Source organism: Euprymna scolopes, chromosome 8, assembly GCF_053919585.1.
Source record: "Euprymna scolopes isolate OS-2025 chromosome 8, ASM5391958v1, whole genome shotgun sequence".
NCBI lineage: Eukaryota > Metazoa > Mollusca > Cephalopoda > Sepiida > Sepiolidae > Euprymna > Euprymna scolopes.
This window is the reverse complement of record NC_136489.1, coordinates 92,646,584-92,669,769: the sequence shown is the minus strand read 5'-3', so window position 1 is coordinate 92,669,769 and position 23,186 is coordinate 92,646,584. Positions and strand designations below refer to the sequence as shown.

Here is a 23,186-nt window from a genome sequence, read left to right as displayed (position 1 = left end):
ATACCAGAAAACAACCCAAAACAAACTGAATTTAAAAAAAAACAAAAAAAAAACTGAAGAAACAACAAACAAACAAAAAAAAGGATTTCTATTTTATTTCATTTTTTTTTTTAAATTCTTACAAAAATAAATGGTTGAACATTTATTGTTCGAAGAAAAAAGGAAAATAAATAATATTTCATAAAAATAAGATCTATTGCTCAGAATATTAATTATATATTGGTCGCTTTCATTTGGTTTATGGTGATTTTTTTTTTTTTAATTTTAAGAGCCCTCTCAATGTAACTTGGAAGGAAAAATAAAATTAATGAAATGCTGTTTTTTTAATTTTTATATAAAGAAATTACAAGTGGAGACAACTCTGAGCTTTTTAATCTTACTTTCAAAAATCAATTTACCCATCATGCATTGTTATCTGTTTTTTCCTCACATAATAGATTTGACCAATCAGGTCACTAGTCAGAGCTAAAAACAAACATTGACATTGCTCTGATGGCATTTTAAAAAAAAGTATATGAAATGAAAGATAAGATTTAGCTTTGTCTCAGGGAAGAAAGGAACCATTTTTGTTATGAAATAAAGTTAGAGAAAAAAATTGTTTTTTAGCTATTTTAAATCTTAACAAAATTCGTTACTTCTTTACTCTTCACATTTCAAATAAAAATACTTTGATGTACTTACATGTGATGCGAAAATAAGATTAAAAATAAAACTATGAAAAAAAATCAACAACTCGAAGAATAAGTACAAGTAAAAATCAATTTTATCATAAACTGCAGTTTTATCATATTGCGTCGTTAATTTTGTCTTACTTTAATGAAAGAATGACTTATCTCCTCTGTTTTATGGGGAATTTCCAGTACTCTTGCTAGTGTATTAAGAAAATATAAGGCCAATGTTTATTTTTGATAAAAAGTTCTAGGTAATCTTCCACTGCCATTTTCCCTAATTTTTGTTGCGGATATTTATTTCAGCATAACACACAAGTACATCAAAATGCTTTTATTTGAGTTTCAATTGTAAACCTGAAATTCTATATACATTTTAATCTGTTAATGGGAAGTGAAGTGGATACTGATGCAAGCACATGACCTGGATGTGTGAAGCTCACATCCTGTCAGCTCCATAGCACTACTTTCATTATGAATGTTGGCAATCTTCATTTGATTGTTCCTATTTACAATACCTCCCCACGGGACAGAGTTAGACACCAGGGTCGTTTTTTAACGTGGAGAAAAGGAACAAAAAATAAAAATTGTCTCAGTCGTGAAGGATTTCTCCTCCACTGACAGAGAATAAGAAATTGAAGTGCAGCATCTGAAGAACAGATACTACACTTTGATCTTGTCCCGACCTGATTCTAGAAATAATTGAGGAAGCCAACAACAAAATCAAACTGTTCAAAAACAGTTGTACCATGCCGATTCATAGGAATTTATGGTTATTGTTATTTTTTTTACCTTTATGTGGCAATGTAACATATTTGCTGTTTATTTAAATTTTTTCAAAAGATTTTTTGTCCAGAATTTCCCAACAAAAGTAAAGAAAAATATATGATGGACGTACTTGTGATGAAATGAAAATATCATCTTCCAAAAATCATAAATTGATTAAGTAGTTTTATTTTTAAATAAGAAAATCAAATTTTATGAGTAACCCAAGAGCAGCTGTCTTATCCACCATTTTGAAAACAATCCAAAAAAAAAAAAAAAAAAAAAAACAACAACAATAAAGGGAGATAAGTCAACAATAAATCCAACTTGCAAAATTTATGCTGTAATGCCTATAAATTCCCGTTAATAGTTTTAAAAATATTTTCTTTATAAAAATAAAGCTACTTCATCAATTTATGTAATTTTTGGAATATGACATTTTTGCTTCCTCACATCATACAGATTTTTCTTTATATTTGTTTTTTAATATAAGGAGAATTCTGGACAAAAACCATTTTATTACTTCCCCACTTCCCAACTCGAGAGCGATTTATTGAAATTAATGAGTTCATGGTAGTAATATTTTAAAATAACCCCTAAGAGCTTAAATTCTTATGTTAGTCTTCTCATTAATTTTAGTTGAAAGACATACTAGGAGATAATTTACTAAAATGATCTCCTTCCTCCATCTTTTATTAAAATAATAATTGATGAGAATGCAATGATTGACATTTTCATTATAACCTATCATGCTCGATTCATTTGTTCTAATCAAGACTTCTGCAACTTTATACAATGTAAAGCAGTTGAAAACTAACAAGGTGGCTGGGGGCAAGAGAAAGTGGGTGTTGAAACCACCACCAACAACAAAAGCAGCATTGAGAAATGACATGGCTCCATTTTTCAGCAGACATGTCTATCTACAAAGTCTTCTCTGCTGTGAAACAAAGGTCCCCATCTCTCATCAGAGGAGGAAAGCACAGTCTTATACGTCTGCTGATTTTCGTCTTCTCCGAGGATCAGCGACTCCAAAGCTGAAGATTTCCTGTGAAAAGATAAAATAAAAAATTAATAAAAAATAAAATCAAATGTAGCATTCTTTTTTATGAAGTATCTCTTCCAGACAATATTTACGAATTCGCGTTTCTTTCGCCCGACTCTTTTTAAGAAGAATTATTTAAAGATTTCACTCTCATTTTGACACAACTATAACTTTAATGAGAATTTCTGTTATTTTCATCAACATTGGAAATATTTTCAAATTTTTACCAGCTTTGAGTATTGTGGATGTCTTAGGAAAGGCAAAGGCTAAAAGAATAAATCCTGACAAAAAATCCGGTTCTGAGTCCCAATAGGCAGATGGTGAAGAACTATAATATTTTTCCGGCAACTTCTGCAGCTGCACTGGCTTCAACCATATTAGCTTGGCTTTCTGTCAGACTTTGTCTGCAATGTTGTTGAAAGGGAGACCCTGGTAATTGAGCAAACCTAAGTCTTCTTATCTGCCCAGGCCTCCATCTGAATTGAATATCCACAGCAGAAGCTGCAATGCACTCGACTACATGCAGAATGCCATTGTCTTATTAGACAGAAGGTTGCCATCAACATCTTCCAGACAGTCCATATAAAACTTCCTGAACAACAGTTCCAAGAGATGAATGAAAGAAAAAGAGTATGAGTATATCAAGGATCTGTACTAACATTAAACTAAATGTGCTGCTAACAAAACTGCGCATTTCTGTACATTTTTTTTTTTTATTATTGTATTCGGTTTAATGCCAGTTGTACATGCTGGCATGCATTGTACAGATTTTAGAAATTGACTTTCAAACAAACCCATCCGTGGCCAGGTCTATCACTTTTTCTCTAAATTCATTTTTATCATTACTTCCTCCCATGTTTTCTTTGGACTTCCCAGTGAACCGACCTTACTACTTTAATTGTTCTACTTCTAGTAACCCAACAACTCTCATCCATTCTTTGAGTGTAGCCATACCATCAAAGTATCCTATTCTACAAACATTTCCCTATATTGTCCAAATTTAATTTTTCTCTGAACAACCCAAGTAACCAACCATTAATATAGATCAACCAACCAACCATATGAGATTATTTTTAGATAACATTCAAGTTAATAAGGTTTCACTTCAAATGTTTGATATTTTTTCAGTGATCATCTGTTTGATTTGAACTTCACATGTTGAACCATGTTTGGATCACAATTTTAAATTTCATCTTGATGCTGTAACCTGTTTTATTATGAATTTAGAACTGTGTAGAACAGAAGTCACCAAACTATGGCCCGTAGCCAAATTCAGCCATCGACGTCAGTCCATTTGTCCCGCTGACGGTAGTTGAATTTGCTTGATAAAATGTATGGAACACAAAATTTTGTGATAAAGTTTCAATTTGAATATTATGCTTAAAATACTAGATTTTCATGCTTGCAGAGATTTCCTGATTGTTTTGTTTTTTAAATTAGGCATTTCATTTCTCCCATTTCTTCCCTGCCTTTGGTGAGCTGTGACTTCTAAATCCTCTGCCTTTCTTGTGTTTCAACAGGATTTTGATTATGTTTCTAATTCAATGTCTTTTTCATTTTCAGATTTTGTTTTCTTTACACTTCATTATGGTTCCTAAAAAAAATTCACAAATCTCACTAACCTTTTTTTGCTGTTTAGTTTGTAAGATTCGGATATGTTCACATTATGTCTGATTAACTTTTTGCTGTTGTTGCTTTCTTTGATAAATTTTTAGTAAATAAACATGCTGGTTGCTTTTTTTTTTTTTTTTTTTTCATTACACACACACTACCCATGATTAACATGGAATGTCAAACTTAGTTTTTCATCTTTTTTCTGTTCTGGCTGGCAAGTAATGAATAGAATGATTATGCGGCCCGCGTTCGTCATTCTCTCAGTTATCCGGCCTGCAGTAAAAAAAAGTTTGGTGACCACTAGTGTAGAATATCTAAAATATTAATTTAAAAATTCTACAAACAATCGTCAGCTGCATGATAGGTTTCTTCATATTTTCATAGAATCTTTTCTTTTTTATTTCTTTACTCAAAGTGTTACCACACAGTCAGTGATCTCCTTACTAAGCTGTCTATTTCAAAACTCTTCAACTTAACATGGGATCTTGTTCAGCCAATCAGTGTTGTATCTCAGCCACTCATTCCTATCCAATAAAACCAACACTTAAAAGAATGGAGTGATTTCTTATAACATAATACAATGTTATCCACAATCCAACAATAGGTGCTGCAGCATTTTGTTTGAAAAAAATAAAACAAAAACAAAAACAAAAAAAAACATCAGTAAAATAAAATTACCTGTTATCAGTAATGACGGGTTTCATGTCTTCTATCTTTTCCATCGTTGTTAACAATTCAATTATCAAACTAAAAATAAAAATAACATTTGCTGACATTGAAACAATGTGCTAACAGTAAGAAATAATGCTTGCATGCATGAAAAGAAATTGAAATATTGAGTAATTAGTCATTTATGTGCTCTGTCATGTGTTAAATTAGGCAATAACAACTCCATACAAAAACAAGACAGACAAGGAACATTTAACATTTGAGATAGCTAAAATTTTGGTTTAAATTTAAGTGTTAAAAGCCTTGGGTTTGTGCATCAGGAATAATATGCTTGGAAAGAAAGAGAAAGGAAGAAATTGAAAAATGAATGTTTATAAGAGTACTTATTCCTTTTGCAACGGAGGAGCATATCTTCTATTCAGTTCTTGGTGGTCTTGTAGTAGTCCTTAGCAGAAAAGTGTTTTCGGTTTTAACTTTGAAAGCAGATTTTCTTCTCGCTTGATGCTGTATGTCTCTTGTTTTCTCTTGGTCCCTTTCCTTTATATTTTCCCTCGGTTCACAAAACCATGGCTATTTATATCTGTCTACTGCCTTGTACAACACGCCAGTGGTCCATCCCTTATTTTAGGCACATACACTTTGCATTGACCAGAGTAATTTTTTACTATTTTTCTTTTTCTGACGGAAGGGTGCGTGAAGCTGATGTACAGAGATGCTTTTGTACACTTTGTATATAACAGCTGACGAATCAACTTTCGGTTGGAAGTTTTATTTTTTTTATTCATACATTTCCACACATTAAATCACCAAGATTAAAACCTTTTTTTTTTAATTATGTAAATTAAGTATCTTATTTGATATAGTAAGAATCATTTCTTTATACAAGTAGACCCGTTGCAGCCTAACGGCTGCATATTGTGAAAGAAAAGCAAGTAAGTAGTGTATTTACACAATTTTTATTTAGTGGGGCAAAGTGTTAGGGAGAGTAAGTAGGTGTAAGTGGTATTTTGTTAAATAAAAACTATTCTGAAGTATATATGTGTGTGTGTGTGTGTGTGTGTACACTAGCATAAATATATATAAATATATATGCATGTAAAAACCTTCCTTCATAGAGCCCTGTGTGTAAAATGATTTTATCAGCTGCTTACTTAGCATTACACGAGGCTTTGTGTGTATCTTTGTATACTAACAAGTAGGTTGAGCACTGTAAAAGATATATGAGGCGGTGTTTTGCAGTGGCTACTATCAATTAGGTGGTTGAAAGCTAAATTCCTGGATAGGGATACGTGCTTGTCTTGCCGTACTATTGAGATGTAGTACAGCGAAACAGTGTCTCCCTCCCTCATTATATATACAAGTAGCCCTGTTGCAGCCTGACGGCTGCATATTGTGAAAGAAACACGAGTAAGTACAGTGTATTTACACAATTTTTATTTACATGAAAGAAACAACAACAGTGGAAACAAAAACATCAAGGAAGTGTTCAATACAAAATATTTGAAGTTAATGGATTTCTTTATACACCACGTTCCTCGTCTTTTTACGGTCACTTTTTTTCAGAGCGAAGATCAGATCCTGTGGGTTTCTTACCCGCGATGCCGCTACATACAGTTGACCATGAGTGAAAGTCGGTTCTTCCAGCCATACACCCACCTTGCTCAGCGTCTGGCCTTGACTTTTATTGATTGTCATGGCAAAGGCAGGCCTTACCAGGAATTGGCGACGATTCCACGCGGCAAATTGTTCATCTTGGTGATTCATTTGTATTCTTGGTATCAGTACCTCCTCCCCTGCATGGTCTCCTGAGGCGATCTTCCATTGGAGCAGGATGTTGGTGGCTCTCAGAACCAGTCTCGTACCATTGCAAAGCCCTTGCCTGGGAGACAGGTTCCTCAGGAGAATGAGTACTGTACCTTTCTTTGGGTAGAGATGAATATAGATACACAGAAAATTCTGTCAGACACATATAGACACAGATATATAGATATATAGATACATGGATTGAGAACGCACTAAAAATGTGACTTTTTTTGCATATTTTGCATGCATTTTTTTGCATATTTTGCATGCACCAAACATGGATATAAATATCACTAAATCATCCGCTTCATTTCGGTACCTAACTTGCCTGGGTGAGTTGCCTGTAGGCTGAGATAAACCACATCACACACACATGCACACACACAGACAGACAGCAGGAAAATTTATATATAGATATATATATTAATAATTGTCTGTTTTAATTAAATCCATCTCAAAATGTGCACAGACAGTGACAGTAGACATTAAAATAGGACAATAATTCTCAAAAACAAAAACAAAAAAACAAATAAAAAAAAAGCCCTAACATACAAGGTTTGATTAAAAACAGATACCAAAACTTTATTTTAATAAGACTTATTGCATTATCACTCCAAACAAGGCACAGTGCCACATTGATGTAGGAAACTACTATGCTTGTTTACATTACACTTGAACTTAGCCTAGCGAACAGTTTGAGACCTGTAAAATTGGAGACTCTTTTGAACCCTATCCAGGAGTAAGAGACTAGTAGCACACGTACCAGCCCAAATGTGACAACAATATCCATACATGGGCGAATGGTGGCTTTATAGCGGTACAGGATACTTTCAGGCATAAGTGACTTTCTAGCACGGTAGAGAGAGCCCACTTTCATCGCAGCAGCCGCGGCCATGCCCTTAACGTTAACCTCCCCCACGCTGAAAATGAAGCTCATATTTTCTTTTGAATATTATCAGTTCATATGTATATGTCATAAAATTATTATTTGGAGTCGATAGGTCGATTTTTTAAAATATGTTGTTTTATGCAAAAATAACAATACTTATTTGTCATGTTGAAAATAGTAACATATTAAAAAATTACGAAAATTCATTGAGCAGAAAATTATTTATAGTTAAAAGTAATTTTTGCGGAAAAATTGGGAGAAATGGTATTTTCCCTAGATATGAACACCTTGAAGATTACGAATACAGGGGACACACTTATCTCTGTTTTCGACACTTTAATAGCTGACACTTTGCCTTTAGTCGATAGCGATAAACTTTTTTTTTTTACTAAAAACACAGTAGCAGTTCAACCACGGCTCGGTGGCCGTGGTTCTATTTGATGGATTTTCGTAATTTTGGGATATATTACTATTTTCGACATGACAATTAAGTAAGTACTGTTGTTTTAGCTTAAAACTCGATTTGTCAACTATCTCAACAAGCACGGCACAAAACCACGGCCACCGAGATTAAGAAGAAGGCCTATTAACATTAAAAATGCCTGGAGGCAATGTAGGTAAGAGTTGTCAGTTGAAAAAGAGCAATAAAACATTTTTAAAAAGAGAAAGGAACACAGATCGATTAATACTGAAACTGAACTTTATTCAATATAAAATATAAATATAATCTATGTAAAATTAAATAATTTTAAAGCAAATATAATTTAAAACTGAATTATGAATTTAGGAAACAAAGAATTAAAATCATTAAACACCAACGATGATTAATTTTAAAAGTAAAAACAAACGATAAAATTAAAAAAATTGAAATCAAACAAATAATTTAAATACAAATAAACAATAAGTTACTAGTGCAGAAATATTTTTTTAATTTAATTTAGAGAAAAATCACATAGGTTGAATGTTATGTTTTGGAATTTTAGAGATTATTCGGACTAATGTTCTCATCTTGCGTCTTTATTTCACAACGTTTTTATCATCGAATCTTGACTTCTCCTTTATTACATCCTCAGACCAAAAATGACGTTCACATATCTAAAAACATAATTAAAGAAAACATTCATGCCATAATGTAAACTATTGCTAAAATCTAAGAAAATATAGTAAACAAACATTTACAATAATAATAATAATAATAATAATAATAATAATAATAATAATAATAACAGTGTAGTATCTGTTCTGATGCTACACTTCATTTGTTCTGCCCTCGGTCAGTGGCGGAGAAATCCTTCATGACTGAGACAATTTTTATTTAATTTTTGTTCCTATCCAGAGTGCCCCTTTTTGGGGAGCTAAATTTTTTTTTTTTTTTTTTACACAGGTATCACATTATCAAGGCCAAGAGGCCACTCGAGGATAAGGTTAAAAAGTGTACAGTAGAAATTGGACAATATAGTAATCAATTCGGTAAATTTGTTAACTTATATGGAACGGCTCATCAAGAACTTGTTTATGTTAGACTTGAAGACAACCATATTGTAGTCAGTCGGAATGCAGGAAAACGGAAGACAATTCCACAGGCGTGCAGTTCTAAGAAAGAAGCTTTGTTCATGGAATCTATTTTTAGGTTTAGGCACAGATAAAGAGTGGGGGGAATTATTGATAGTGTATTCAGCTAGTGTTTCTTGTGAAAGTTTGGCGAGGGGGGACTATAGACTGAAGCTCAGTCGAACACTTTCCATGAAAATAACGATACATCAGAGACAAACTCGCAACATCTCTTCTGAGATAGAGGTTGCAAGAAAGAGAAAAGAACATCTCCTACGAGGCTACAAAGTCTATTTTGAACTCTATCAAGGCAGAACAAGTCCTTTCTAGCAGCTCCTGCCCAGATGTGGCAACAGTATTCCATCCTTGGATGTACCTGGCTCTTATATAGATAGAGAATTGCATCAGCAGTGAGATATTTACTGGATCGATAGAAAGATCCCACCATTTTTCCAGTGGCCTTGGCAACAGATTTGATGTACATGTTCCATTTTAGATCAGAAGTAACGGTCAAGCCAAGAAGCTTGCCAAAACTTGAGGCCTCCTGAAGACGAGAGCCATTCATTTCAATTGATGTTAGATGTGGATCAGAGTGTTGATGATGTAAAGAGAGAAGCTTGGTTTTAGATGCATTAAAAGTAACCAACCACTCCTTTCCCCATTGTACCACGTGCTCAAGATCAGAGGAGAGAGAATCGGAGAGAACTTGGTCGTTTACTGTCTTAGATGTGTTACCATAAATGGTAGTGTCATCAGCATAAATGTCTACAAATGATGCAAGGATGTGATTTGGAAGATCATTAATGTAGATCAGGAATAGAGTTGGGCCCAGGATGGACCCCTAAGAGACTCCAACATTAATACTGTGAGCTTCTGATTTTTGCCCCTCAACTACTACTCTTATGAACCTATTAGAAAGAAATGATTTAATAATTGAGAAGACATTTCCAGCTATACCATAGCTAGAGATCTTGTGAAGTAAACCTTTATGCCATACCCTATCAAAGGCCTTAAATATGTCAAGAGCAATTGCCCGAGAAAGGTTGCCTCCGTCAAGAGATTTGCTAATCCTATGAGATATAACTGTAAGCACATCTGCTGTAGATCTAGCAGAACGGAAACCATATTGAGTGTCACTAAGAAGGTTATTTTTGTTTAGATGTTTGATTACTTCTGTATTTAACACAGATTCCAGCAACTTACTCATGACGCACAGGAGACTTATTGGCCTGTACTGAGAAGGGGATGAGCGATCACCTGAATTCTTAAATACAGGGCATACTGATGAGATTTTCCAGGGTGATGGGAAGTTATTCTCCTTAAGACAACGTTTAAACACTTTTGTAAGTATGGGCACTAGTTCTGGTTAAAAACCGACCTTGTGTCTAACTGTGCCCTCGTGGGGAGGCAAGTAAATAAATTGAAAAAATTATTTTTGACAAATATTCTCATGTAAAAATTATTAGTTTATAATTCTAAAAAAAACAATCAATTTTAATATATAACGCTTAGTCACAGCTAATTTCATTAATAGCCGCGTGGTAAATAATTTTCAAACCGACTTTAGAAAAAAATATAGAACTTTAAAATATTTGGACATACTCAATGAAAGGTTTTATTTATTACTAAAAAGACATTTTGACAATTATTCTCATGTCAAAATTATTTGTTTATAAAAACCTAAAACAAAATTAAATTAAATTTTCAACCTTCCTGATAGATTTTTTAGCCTTATAAGAAAATAAACTGTTAAAAATATCAACATAATATTTGTGTATTAGCAATAAATAGTATTGTTTCTTTAATTTATATTAACAATGTTATTAAACGTTATGAAAGTACTTGAATTTATATTAACAATGTTATTAAATGTTATGAAAGTACTTGAATACAGTTCTGATTAAATACACGTTTAATTATTAACAAATAACATTACTTACTTTACTATATTTGGATGGAATAAAAATTTTCCCTTCTAATGGCATGTATCCAAATTGAGAAAATTTAGAAAAAGAAAATATATATACTTTGGGGCCTTTTGGATAATTTCCCCAGTAATTTGTAACAACGCAAGAATACACCATGTTAGACAGCAAACTGAAAACTAGACGAAACTGCTGCTAGCCTAGATCATATCCCTACAAGTGGATCTGATAATGACGTCACACTGTCATGTGCATCGGCCTTCTTTACTCTCGGTAGCCACGGCAAACCCTGTTTAAAGCATTTTCATTTTAGACACCAAAGTGTAAACTTTGCTAGCTACACATACCAATTTGAACCCCCCACCAAAAAAAACAAAAAAAACAAAACAAAACTCTTGTCAAATATCTTTTCATGACTAATCATTTGATTTCTTTTTCTTCTTTCTTCAGTCTGAATAAAATTTGTGCTCACTTCATACAAAAACGCTATGATTACTTATTAAAGAAAAAAAAATTTTTTTTTTTACATTTCGAAATTTCAAAAACGATAACTTTACAAAACACAGACCAATAAAATTTGGTTTTTAAGAGATTTTCGGGGTCGCTGACAATGAATCTGGTATTCAAACCCATCTGAAATTTACCGTTTGCATGGTATTAACCCTTGGACCCTGGTACTATTTTGCACCATTTCACCACCTTCGTTAACACTACGCACGAGCGCGCGGTAGCGGTTCTTACTGAAATATGCGCATAGTCACGTGACATTTCACAAAGCATATGAATACATGGCGGAAATTTTGAATTACAAGACATTTTTCATAAAAAAAAAAAAAAAGTTTTCACCTCATTTAATAGTAAAAATAATGCTGTTTACAAAAGCATATTTTATGTTATGTTTTTTAGGTTAAAGTACAGAATAGTTAATAACCTAACAATTTAATAAACAAGCAATACCGTAAAAATTAAATTTAACTTGAAAATCATATCTAAAAAAAAAAAAAGGCACATCCATATTGGGCATAAGTACAAAAAATAAAGAAAGAAAAACTAAAGAAAATTTTATGACGTACAGACTCGTGAGGGGGAAAAATATCGTATTGCAAAATTCACGTAAATTGATCAAGTAGTTTTTTTTTTAATAAAAAAAATGGCGCTTCTACACTATTGGAACGAAATTTCAGAAATCGTAAAACTGAATTTCACATAAAAACAATGGTATCTGCGTATTCCTTGTATTTTAAAGATGATTATATCCAAAAATTATGAAGATCGATAAGGTAGAAATTATTTATTAAAGGAAATAAAAAATAGAATTTGATGAACAAAATCGTAAGACGCAGGAGAGTTCAAAAGGGAGGTAATTGTCTGTTTCAATTTAAACAAGATGGCGGCAATTTTTTACCTGCTAACACGATTAAAGTTTTTGCTTTTTTTTTTTTTTTTAATAATTCAGTAATATTCAGGTAATTGCATAATTTGGAAGCTACTATTGTAATTTATTGGAATGAACAAAAAAAATCAGTAGAAACCATTGTTTTTCACCTGAAAACTTCATTTATCGAATACAAAATTTCGTCCTAATAGTGTAGAAGCGCCAAGAAAATCATTTTAAACTGACGTTTTTCCAGTGTCCTCATATTAAGAATGACTATCTAAAATCTCGCAATTTTGGAGTTCTCTCTCGTGTTCCTTCAGCCTGTTTTCAAGATGCCGTCACAATATCGTTGCTGTTTGTTTAGCCAAATAAATAAATAAATAAATAAGTTTCTTGGTTAAGAATTGATTAATTGAACAACTTGATCAATTTATGTGAATTTTGGTGTAAAATATTTTCTAATTTTTTAATTCTTTCAACTGTTTAATTAAAAAAAAAAACTGGAACTTCTGCAGTATTCGGACCAGCGCCATTGTTAGGGGCGATAACTTCAATTTCTTCTTGGTCAAATAAATAAGAAACAAGATTTTTTCCGAACACAAGCGTATTTGAAAACCAAAATATTTACTGCATAAAATGTATCAAAATAAAAGTCTGCGTAAAGAAAATATAATTTTAATAAAACGCGTGTGCCTCAACACCACCTCACCCCCGCCTCCGCCTTCTTCCACAATGTAAACAGTAAAATCTCCTAAAAATGTTCAATGGTGTTCTAATCGGTAAATGTCGCCACGTTACTTATGGAAAAACAGTTAATTAAACTGCAGAAGCACCTGTAAGCCACACAAGTATTATAATTGACCCCCCCCCTGCACAAAAAGGGTATTTTAAGACCCGTCTAACGTCCGTATATAACGCAATATTTTTTGTGTAGATTTCGGTGTGCTCAAAAAGAGCCTGAAAACCGTTTCCGTCACAAAAAAAAAAAAAAAATTTAAAAAATGGTGCTTCTACACTTTGTTGCTGAAATTGGAGACGCCATTTTTTTCACGCGCTTGCTGTCCAAATCCAGGGGAGGCATCATTATATGGCCGAACGATTGCTTGCGGAAACGTTAAGAATAAATTTACTGTGGTGTAAATGAAGAAAAAAGAAACAAGAACGACCGACCGCGTTTTTGTGTGGCTTACCTCGTGTTCATAATGAAGAAGAAAGAAACAAAAATGGCTGCCCTGTTTCTTTATATGCCTACAGGGTGACCACGAGGTATGCAAATGAGATGCTCCTGATTGGAGATAAAAGAGGAGTGATTTGGGGAAGGAAGGCATTCTGAAGTTAGATTGCGAGCAGAGAAGTTGTATTTGTAGAAGAGAAAAGTCGGATTCGGGGAGAGAAAAGCTAAAGTTGCAGAAGTTCGTTTTGGAGTGGAGAGAAGACGCATCAAGTGGTAACCAAAACGTGAAAGTTCGGACAGCAGTGTCACGCAGGTGACAAGCTATTTCGGCGCATCAAGCAAATTAACATGGCTGAGTGGAGACTAAGCACTCAGATGTTGAGACCCTTTACTGGGGAGGGTGATCTGATTAAGTGGCTGGAGAAATTAAAAATGGTGGCGAAGCTGCAAAAGATAGAAGATGTGGTCACCCTGCTGCCGCTATACTTAGAGGGGGAAGCCCTCACGATTTACCAGCAGATGCGAGATGAAGACAAGGAAGACCTTGCCTTAGTGGAGCAAAGGCTGAAATTGGCCTTCGCGGAGGGCCCATTTGAAGCACTTGGCAAGCTGTCAAGTTTGAGGTGGACCGGCGAGTCCGTTGACGTCTTTGCGGCAGAGATCAGGAGACTGGCAGGGTTGGCTGGTTACGTGGGGAGGAGCCTGGAGATGACGGTAAAGCTGTACCTAGTGAACGGCTTCCCAGAGGAAATCTCGGCGAACATGCAGAGAATCACGGGGATCCATTCTATGGAAGTGGACGATCTCTTGGTCCACGCCAGAGTCTTAGTGAAAAATGTTAAAAGCCCAATCGTGGCTGCAGCTGTGAGTGGAAATATGTGCATGAAGCCTCACTTGAATGAGAGGCAGCCGGCGAGGCGACAGGAGGGGAGACCTGCCATCAAGTGTTTCCGGTGCCAGGGTCCTCATCTGATCAAGGACTGCAAAGAGCCGAGACCGGGGGTCACGTGCTACCGATGTGGACAAGTGGGGCATATTAGCCGCTATTGTGTTGCTGCACGGGACCAGGGAAACGAGTGAAGGGGAGCTATTGCGCCAGTGGTTACCCCTTCTGTGTGGAAATGGCGCATGATGGAACATTGCCTCGGTTACCGGTGGTAGTCAATGGGAAGAGAGCCATAGCCCTTGTCGACACAGGCTCCACTACAACGTTGTTAGCGAGGAATGTCGCGAGGTCATAGAGCGGAACCAGGATTATTAGGACCGTGGATGGCAGGGATGTGAAATGCCTAGGAGAGACGACAGCGGAAGTAATGGTGCAAGGGGTGCCCATTGGACTGCAAGCCCTAGTGTTGAATCATCTGGTCGGTGGTGTCGACGTGATTATAGGTATGAGTGCAATTAACCGACTGGGGGGCGCTACGTTAAGAGGGGGCCAAGTGACGTTTGGACGTCTCGGCGCAGTGGGGATGGCAGGAGTGGAAGGTAATAGAACCGTCAGAACCCCAAAACCGGAGGTTTGCTGCATTGAGGACAAAGATTTCCTGGCGAAGTTTGATGGTGTGAGGTGGACGGTGGAATGGAAATGGATCTCCGGGCCCCCAGAACTACAGAATAAGGTGGGCTGCTACGAAAACACCCTGCGAGGAGAAATAAGAAAAGGATTCGAGGAAGAAGTGGAGAGGTGGATAAAAGAAGGAATTCTGAAACCGTGGACAGGGGAAGAAAAAGGAGTGTTGCCACTACTGGCGGTTGTTCAGCCTACCAAAAACAAGATTAGGCCCGTGCTGGATTTTAGGGAATTGAACAGACACGTAGCCTGCCACGTAGCACTGAGGTTGAGAGTGTGGGCCACCTGATTTCTGGTTGCAAAGTCCTACTTGGAGACGGTTATTATACAGATCGCCATAACGGAGTTTGCAAATACCTTCACTGGAAGATATGTAAGAAACTCAACATTCAGTGTAGTAAAAACTCCTGGGAACATATACCCGAACGAACAGTTGGGAATGACAACTACACTATTCACTATGACTACATAATCCCTACTGCTACATATCTTGAAAATGCAGCTGTTAAACCAGATATAGTGATTTGGGACAGAGCAAACAAAAAAGCGACCGTAATAGAGGTCAGTGTACCCAATGATACAGGGCTTAACAGAGTTGAGAGGGAAAAGATTACAAAGTATCAAGGACTTATGTATGATATGAAACGAAATTGGAAATTAAAAGACGTTTCAATTATACCAGTCATCATAGGAGCAACTGGGCTTATGAAAAAGAACTTTAAAAAGTACATAGCAAGCATACCCGGTGAACCAAGTGCAAGTGAAATACAAACGATTGCACTGAAAGGGACGGCTAGAATCCTGAAAAGATCTCTTGGTTGGACTCACTAAAATAGGGGTAAATGTCAGACATCTGGTTGGATGTCCCATCCCCTAGAAGAAAAAGTTTAAGAAAAATGAAAAAAAAAAAGGGAACGGGTATCGACGTATGTGAGGAGGTCATGAGGAAATGGAGAAGAATGGGGCGGGCCACTAAGATTGTCGATCTGAAATCGGCATATCTGCAGATCCATGTAGATGAAAAACTCTGGCAGTACCAACTGGTCCGGTACAAGGGGCGGGTGTATTGTCTGACGAGGTTAGGCTTTGGGCTGAGTTCAGCCCCCAAAATTATGACTGCCGTGCTGAAGACAGTGCTGAGCAAAGACTGTACAGTGGAGGAGGCCACTAGTTCGTACATTGACGACATCCTGGTGGAGGAGGCAGAGGTGACAGCAGAGAAAGTAAGAAGCCATGTCGAGAAGTATGGGTTAACTGCAAAACCGGTAGAGGCCCTAGATGGAGGAGCGGTGCTGGGGTTGAAACTAAGGCGAGATGGAAAAGAAAGCCTTGTCTTCGAACGAGGGAATGCAATACCCGAAGTCGGATCTGAGCTGACGAGGCGAGAACTCTTCTCAGTCTGCGGGAGGCTGGTCGGGCACTATCCTATCGCTGGCTGGCTCAGGATAGCATGCAGCTTTATTAAACGACAAACAGGCACTGATGGCTGGGAGGGCCGTGTGACGAAGGAGGTCATGAACATGCTGCAAGAAGTCATTGCGAGAGTGAGGAATGAGGACCCAGTGAAAGGGAAATGGTATGTCAGCGGCGAAGACGCGGGTGTGGTTTGGTGCGATGCCAGTAACCTGGCGTTGGGCGTCGTACTAGAGATAGGAGGTGTGACTGTGGAGGATGCGGCGTGGCTAAGAAAAAACAACGACTTCTCCCATATCAACGTAGCAGAACTAGATGCCGCTATAAAAGGAATCAATCTGGCCCTGAAATGGGGATTGAAAATAATTGAAGTTAAAACCGATTCGGCAACGGTAGCGTCGTGGATTCGGTCGGCAGTAACTGGCGACAAGAGAATTATGACCAGGGGTGCTGCGGAAATGCTGATCAAGCGCAGACTCGGAGCGCTCACCGACCTGATAGCGGAATTCCAGTTGAGAGTATCTGTTGTGTTGGTCCCGTCAGAAAAAAACAAGGCGGATTCGATGACACGCGTGAAGAAGGCCTGGCTGCAGGAGGGAAAGGAGGTCTCCTCGGTATGCTGTGCAGGGGAAGAAGTCAAAGAGTCACACGAAATGCACCACTTTGGTCGAGAACGAACGTTATTCCTAGCCAGAGAGGTTTACCCGGAGACCACCGAGGAGGAGATTAGGGAGGTGGTGGAGAACTGTCGAGAGTGCCAATCAATTGACCCTGGACCGTCCAGACACGAAGCAGGAGAGCTACACGTTGCGGAGGACTGGAAGCGATTGGCCATTGATGTGACACACTATCGCCACAAATTGTATCTGTCGATGGTCGACTGTGGACCGGGAAGGTTTGCCATCTAGAGAGAGATCAGGGCAGAAGTTGCATGGGCGATCGGAGGGGTCATCGAGGAGATATTTTTGGAGAGAGGGCCGGTTGAGGAACTCTTAATGGACAATGGCCCCGCTTTCCGATCAGAAGCCTTTAAAGGGGTGTGCGATAAATGGGGAGTAAGGCAATTTTTCAGAGCAGCGTATCGGCTGAGTGGCAACGGAATAGTGGAGAGGAATCATCACACCATTAAAGCCGCTGCGGAAAAAAGCAACGTATCACCCATAGAGGCGGTGTTTTGGTATAACATCTCGCCGAAGACCAAACAAGATGAGACAACTGTGCCTCATAGGGCCGTTTTCACATATAAGTGGCGGCATCCGTGCAACAAAACAGCAGGAATTGAGAGTGAAGAAGCCACTATCAAAGTAGGTGAAGAGGTGTGGGTGAAACCCCCCAATGCACAGTGTACCACTCGTTGGAAAAGAGGGGTCGTAACAGGATTGCAGTCGAAGAACAATGTGATGGTGAATGGCGTTCCCCGGCATATCTTAGACCTGCGTCGTGTAACATTGCCGGTATGCAGTGAGGGCAGTGAAGAAGAGGAAATCGAGGGCCACCGAGAAGCAAATGATGCTGCTCGACCTGACTTAGGCCTGCGTTGTAGTGAACCCGAAAACGTTAACCCCCGAGAAGTTGTCCCCCAGAGGCCTCGACGTGAGAGGAGGCGGCCTGCTTGGATGGAGGATTACGAAGTATCCTATTGATCTCGAAGATCAGGGGGGGGGGCGTGTGGTGTAAATGAAGAAAAAAGAAACAAGAACGACCGACCGCGTTTTTGTGTGGCTTACCTCGTGTTCATAATGAAGAAGAAAGAAACAAAAATGGCTGCCCTGTTTCTTTATATGCCTACAGGGTGACCACGAGGTATGCAAATGAGATGCTCCTGATTGGAGATAAAAGAGGAGTGATTTGGGGAAGGAGGGCAAGTTGTATTTGTAGAAGAGAAAAGTCGGATTCGGGGAGAGAAAAGCTAAAGTTGCAGAAGTTCGTTTTGGAGGGGAGAGAAGACGCGTCAAGTGGTAACCTGAAAGTGAAATTTCGGACAGCAGTGTCACGCAGACGACATTTACCAAAATTAACACGTATTACTTCCAGAAACTTGGTAAACCGATATAGCTGGAGAAAATGAATCTTGACAATTCAAAAAAACACCTGATGAAAGTTGGAAGGCAAAACGGCCGAAACGTTGTGACGATAACAACCAAGATAAGGAAGTCAGTCCGACAATCTCAATCAATGAAAACACCTCATCTCAAAAATACAGACAATTACTATTCAAAAAAATGTTTAAAATTATTTATTTGCTCGAAAACAAAAAACAAACTATTTTATAAAAATCCAATGTTACTTTCATTTCAAAATTGTTTTCTTAAAATTATATTTTTTACGCAAACATTTCAATTAATGTTTTACAATTATATTTCGATTCCCAGTAAAAACAACAACAATAAAAAACAACCCACTTCCCCGTTAAAAAAAAAAGAAAATCATTTAAATTAATTTGTTGTTGGCCTTTCAAAGTTGCTTTAATTCAAAAAATTTGTATAAAATTATTTGTTCGAAAAAAAAAAAAAAAAGCCAAAACACACACACACACAAACAAACAAAAAAATAAACAAACAAAAAAAACTAATAAATGTTTTAGTTTTGTTTTGGTTTTCAAATGGCGCTCGCCCAGTTTAAACTAGTATGAACATGTCATTTCATTTTCTGTTTTTAATAAAAAAAAATGTTCCATGAACAACTTTCCTGTTCTCATTAATTAAATCGAAACATTTCCAATAAAACAATTACGGATATATGTGTCGTTTTATTTTCTTTATTTACTTTTTTTCATAGTTCTTTCCGGAGGTTTAATTTTTTTGTTATTTATTTCATGCTTCGGCCATAGTTTGATATAATGATGTTTCCCCTGGATTTGGGCAGCAAGTGCGTGAAAAAAATGGCGTCTCCAAAATTACTTTTTCGAAAAGTGGGTGATCACTTTTTCATGTAAATTTTACTTAAAATGATCACCCACTTTCTGGCCACCTGAGAGAGGTCATATTGGCTAAAAAGTTTTTGTTTGATTTCTTTTGCATGGTATTAACTCCTAAACTCTGGGACTATTTTCCATTTCACAGCCTAACCTTCGTTTACGCTACGCGCAAGCATAAACGAAGTTGTTAAATGTGCACTCGCGTACCTAACTCCCTTGTCACAGTATAGCACTGTAGTATTGGCGAAAAATTAAAATTAGACGAAAAACAAGTAGTTTTCCAAATATTAAACCATGTAATTCTATATGTTATCACGGGTGGCCATTTTGTACACGCAAGCGCGCGCACATGGCATGGCATCATCTAATTAAAAATTTTCCGCGGAAGATTGGTACGCCATATGAAGGCAGTTTGCGAGGTGAAGCCATCGTTTATGCTGCCGTGCACGCGCGTACCGTAAACGGAATCTGTAAAATGGCGGAAAGTAGCTCGTGGGTTCAGAGGTTAATACTATACAAACGGTAAATTTGCCCCGGGTTTGATTATCAGATTCGTTGTCAGCGACCTCGATTACTTATAAAAAAAAACAAATTAGAGTGGTCGGTGTTCTGTTGTAACGTATCTGAATATTTACCGATATTTACGTCCCATATAATTATAGCAATACAATGTACCCAATTTTGTAAATGTACTCAGTACATTTACAAAATTAGTTATAGATATTGGGCATGAATGGGTATTCAGTAGTCAATCAGTCCTGGAAATAGCTGAAGTGGTACTTGTGCATTTAACGAACCAGACGTAACTCAGTATTTGCTCGGCTTTGTCCGACGCATGACGTCAACAGCCGGATATAACCGAGCGTTGCCGATTAAGCAGACGAGAATTTCGCTATCAATTGGAAGAGTGTCACAACTCAAGAAACGCTTATTTGAAGAGAGTTAAAAAAAAAAAAATTGTTTTAAAAAGATAACTGACGAAATAATAATGAATATTACAAACCTTGCGGACCAGCTCCAGACCCCAGAGGCTGCACTAAACTTTTGCCAGCAACGGAAATTGTTGGCAGAAGAGAAAAGATGTTTACATTTTGGCCAGGATTGTGTACTTGCAAAGAGAACAAGCCTTTCCGACGGTTACGGTTGGAGGTGTAGAAGTGTAACATGTCGTCGATGGACCTCCATTAGGATTGGGACCTTCTTCTCAAAATCCCGACTACTTATGGACGTTCGAGATGGCATCTACAAAAAAATCTCCATCGCGAATGTGGGTTACGTTCTCGCCACACAATTGTGGATTGGAAAATTTTCCTGCGTGATATATGCAGAGACTATTTTCTTAGGAATCCCCGGCAGATTGGAGGTCCAGGCCATACGATAGAAATCGTTTTTAACAGCAGAAAACACAACGTCGCCAGACTTCTGACACCGGTGGGCGGTGGTCTGGGTCTTCGGTGGATACGACCCCGCCGAAAAGGAGGGTTTCTTGGTCACTGTACCAAATAGGAACGCCGAAACCCTCCTTCCACTAATAAATAAATAAAATAATCCTTGTTCCTGCTGTTTATGCTTTTTATTGCCCCCTTTTTTTAGGCTTTTTCCATTTATTTGACATAAAGAGTTGCAAAAAAAAAAAAAAATTAACTTCTAAGTGTTTAAAACATAGACAATATGTTTTTTTTTTACGTTAAAAATTGAAAAAAAAAAAAAAAACCCACTTCAGACAAAAAAAAAAATTTCCTATTATTTAACAAAAAAACTTGTTTTATATGTATTTATTTTGAAAACAGAAAACAATTCCAAACAATAATAATAATTAAAAAAAAAACATAAATGAACGGTAGGGTTTTGATTTTTACTTATTTAATTTTTTTATGTTTCTCCATTTTACAATTTCAGTTTTTATTTTATCGCCAACGCTCGGTTTTATCCGGCTGTTGACGTCATGCGCCGGACAAAGCCGAGCAAATGCTGAGTTACGTCTGGTTCGTTAAATGCACAAGTACCGCCGCGGCGCCGCGCCGAAGTAGTTTACGATTCATAAGATTAAAAAGAAAAAAATAAGTTGTTTTTCTTTTCAACTTTATTTTAGAAAGCTAAACTTTTTAAAACTTCGTAGTGTCATCTGCCATCACATATTTTGTGACTTTAAAATCGTAAATTGGTTCGGTAATTTCCAGAACCGATTCATCGAAACTAAGGACTGACTGGGTAAATAGTGAAATCGAAATTTAGCATACCCAAAAAACATAAAAGTCGTCATACCAAAATAAACAATGAATGAAGAAGGAAAAAGCAAAAACAAAAATGAAACTAAAACAACAAACTCCTAGGCAACGGCGGGTATATATGTTATTAATAAAGTGTATCTTCTTACCAGTGGCAGATAGAGATGCTCGTTGTTGGGTTCAGTTGCGCAACACAACTTCAAAGTTTTTCTGGACGCATTATATAACGGCATTCTCACGTGATAAACATTCGCTCGGCATTGCCTTTCTGATTGGTTGTTTTATCTACCATCACACAACAAACATACAAGCGATCACGTGATTCCATTTTCACGTGAGTTATGAATAACATTTACAGCCGGAGCTCCTTATAACCATGACGAATACTCTTACGCACTCTAGTTATCCGTATCTATCTTAAACAGTGGCGATCTACGCTATGACACATGATACGAAATAGACGGTGTCAGCCCGCCCAATTACGTCCCACGGTTTCTCTTGTGTGTTTTTCATTTCAATAGTGTGTTACTCACTGTTCATATTTACAATGCCTCCCTACGGGATAGAGTTAGACACCAGGGTCGTTTTTTAACGTGGAGAAAAGGAACAAAAATAAAAATTGTCTCAGTCGTGAAGGATTTCTCCTCCGCTGACAGAGAACAAGAAATTGAAGTGCAGCAGCATCTGAAGAACAGATACTACACTTTGATCTTGACTGTTGTGCACTTATTGAGATGCGCTATTTTTAAATACTAGTATTTTCAAGTGAAATTAAAATTTTACGATATATATGAATTTAGGAAAACTCGTCCCGGGAAAAATCGTCCCGGGAAAACTCGTCTCCGGAAAACTCGTCCCCTTTCGCTAGGTAGGAAAACTGGTCCCTTATTGAATAAATATCGATTGAAAACACATTTTATGATTGTTTTTTAAAATAAACTATAGCCCCCACCCCCATAATATTTTTTAAAAACATTTTTACTTGCTTAATGTTTTTTTTTGTTTTGTTTTTTAAATAAAATCGATTTTCTAAGTGTCCGTTTTCTACCTAACTGGCTAAGTTCTTAGTGGTTTCACTTATTTTAAAGCGTTTATTATGTTCATAAACGAGACCTCATATTTTTTTTTATTAATATAAAAGAATTTACTTATTTACTGTTGTTTATAAAAGGGTAAAATCGATTTTTCTACCTCGCCGACTATGTTGTTTTATTTATTTGGAATCGTTTATTCGGTAAAGAAAAAAAAAACAAAAAACAAACAAAAAAACATGTGGAGTGTTACGTGAGAACGAGAAATAATGTCCGGTATATCACATCTTAGGGGTCTTGATAATCGCTAAAAAATAGAAAATTAAAGAAATTATTGAGGGAGATTTGGTTTTAAAAAGAAAATAATAAATTTTAATATTTTTTAAATATAATTTAGAGAGAGGGGGGGGGTAAAAACTATATCTACCTCCGAAAAACAACTAACAAAAAATGAAATTAAAAAGATTCTTGATAAACGATAGCGGAGTTTTCAATAAAATTGATTAATAAATTTATTTAGTGATTACTTTTTCTCTTTGTGATTTTTAG

General features: G+C 36.7%; 1 long non-coding RNA gene across 1 annotated transcript; it reads right to left on the bottom strand.

The window, feature by feature from the left end:
* Nucleotides 1-77: 77 nt before the first annotated feature.
* LOC145283633 (uncharacterized) lies at nt 78-21,890 on the bottom strand. Its single transcript, XR_013868676.1, has 3 exons — nt 21,756-21,890; nt 4,768-4,836; nt 78-2,478 (listed from the first exon to the last, which is right to left on the bottom strand). It is a non-coding gene; the product is annotated as an uncharacterized LOC145283633 (long non-coding RNA).
* Nucleotides 21,891-23,186: the final 1,296 nt, after the last annotated feature.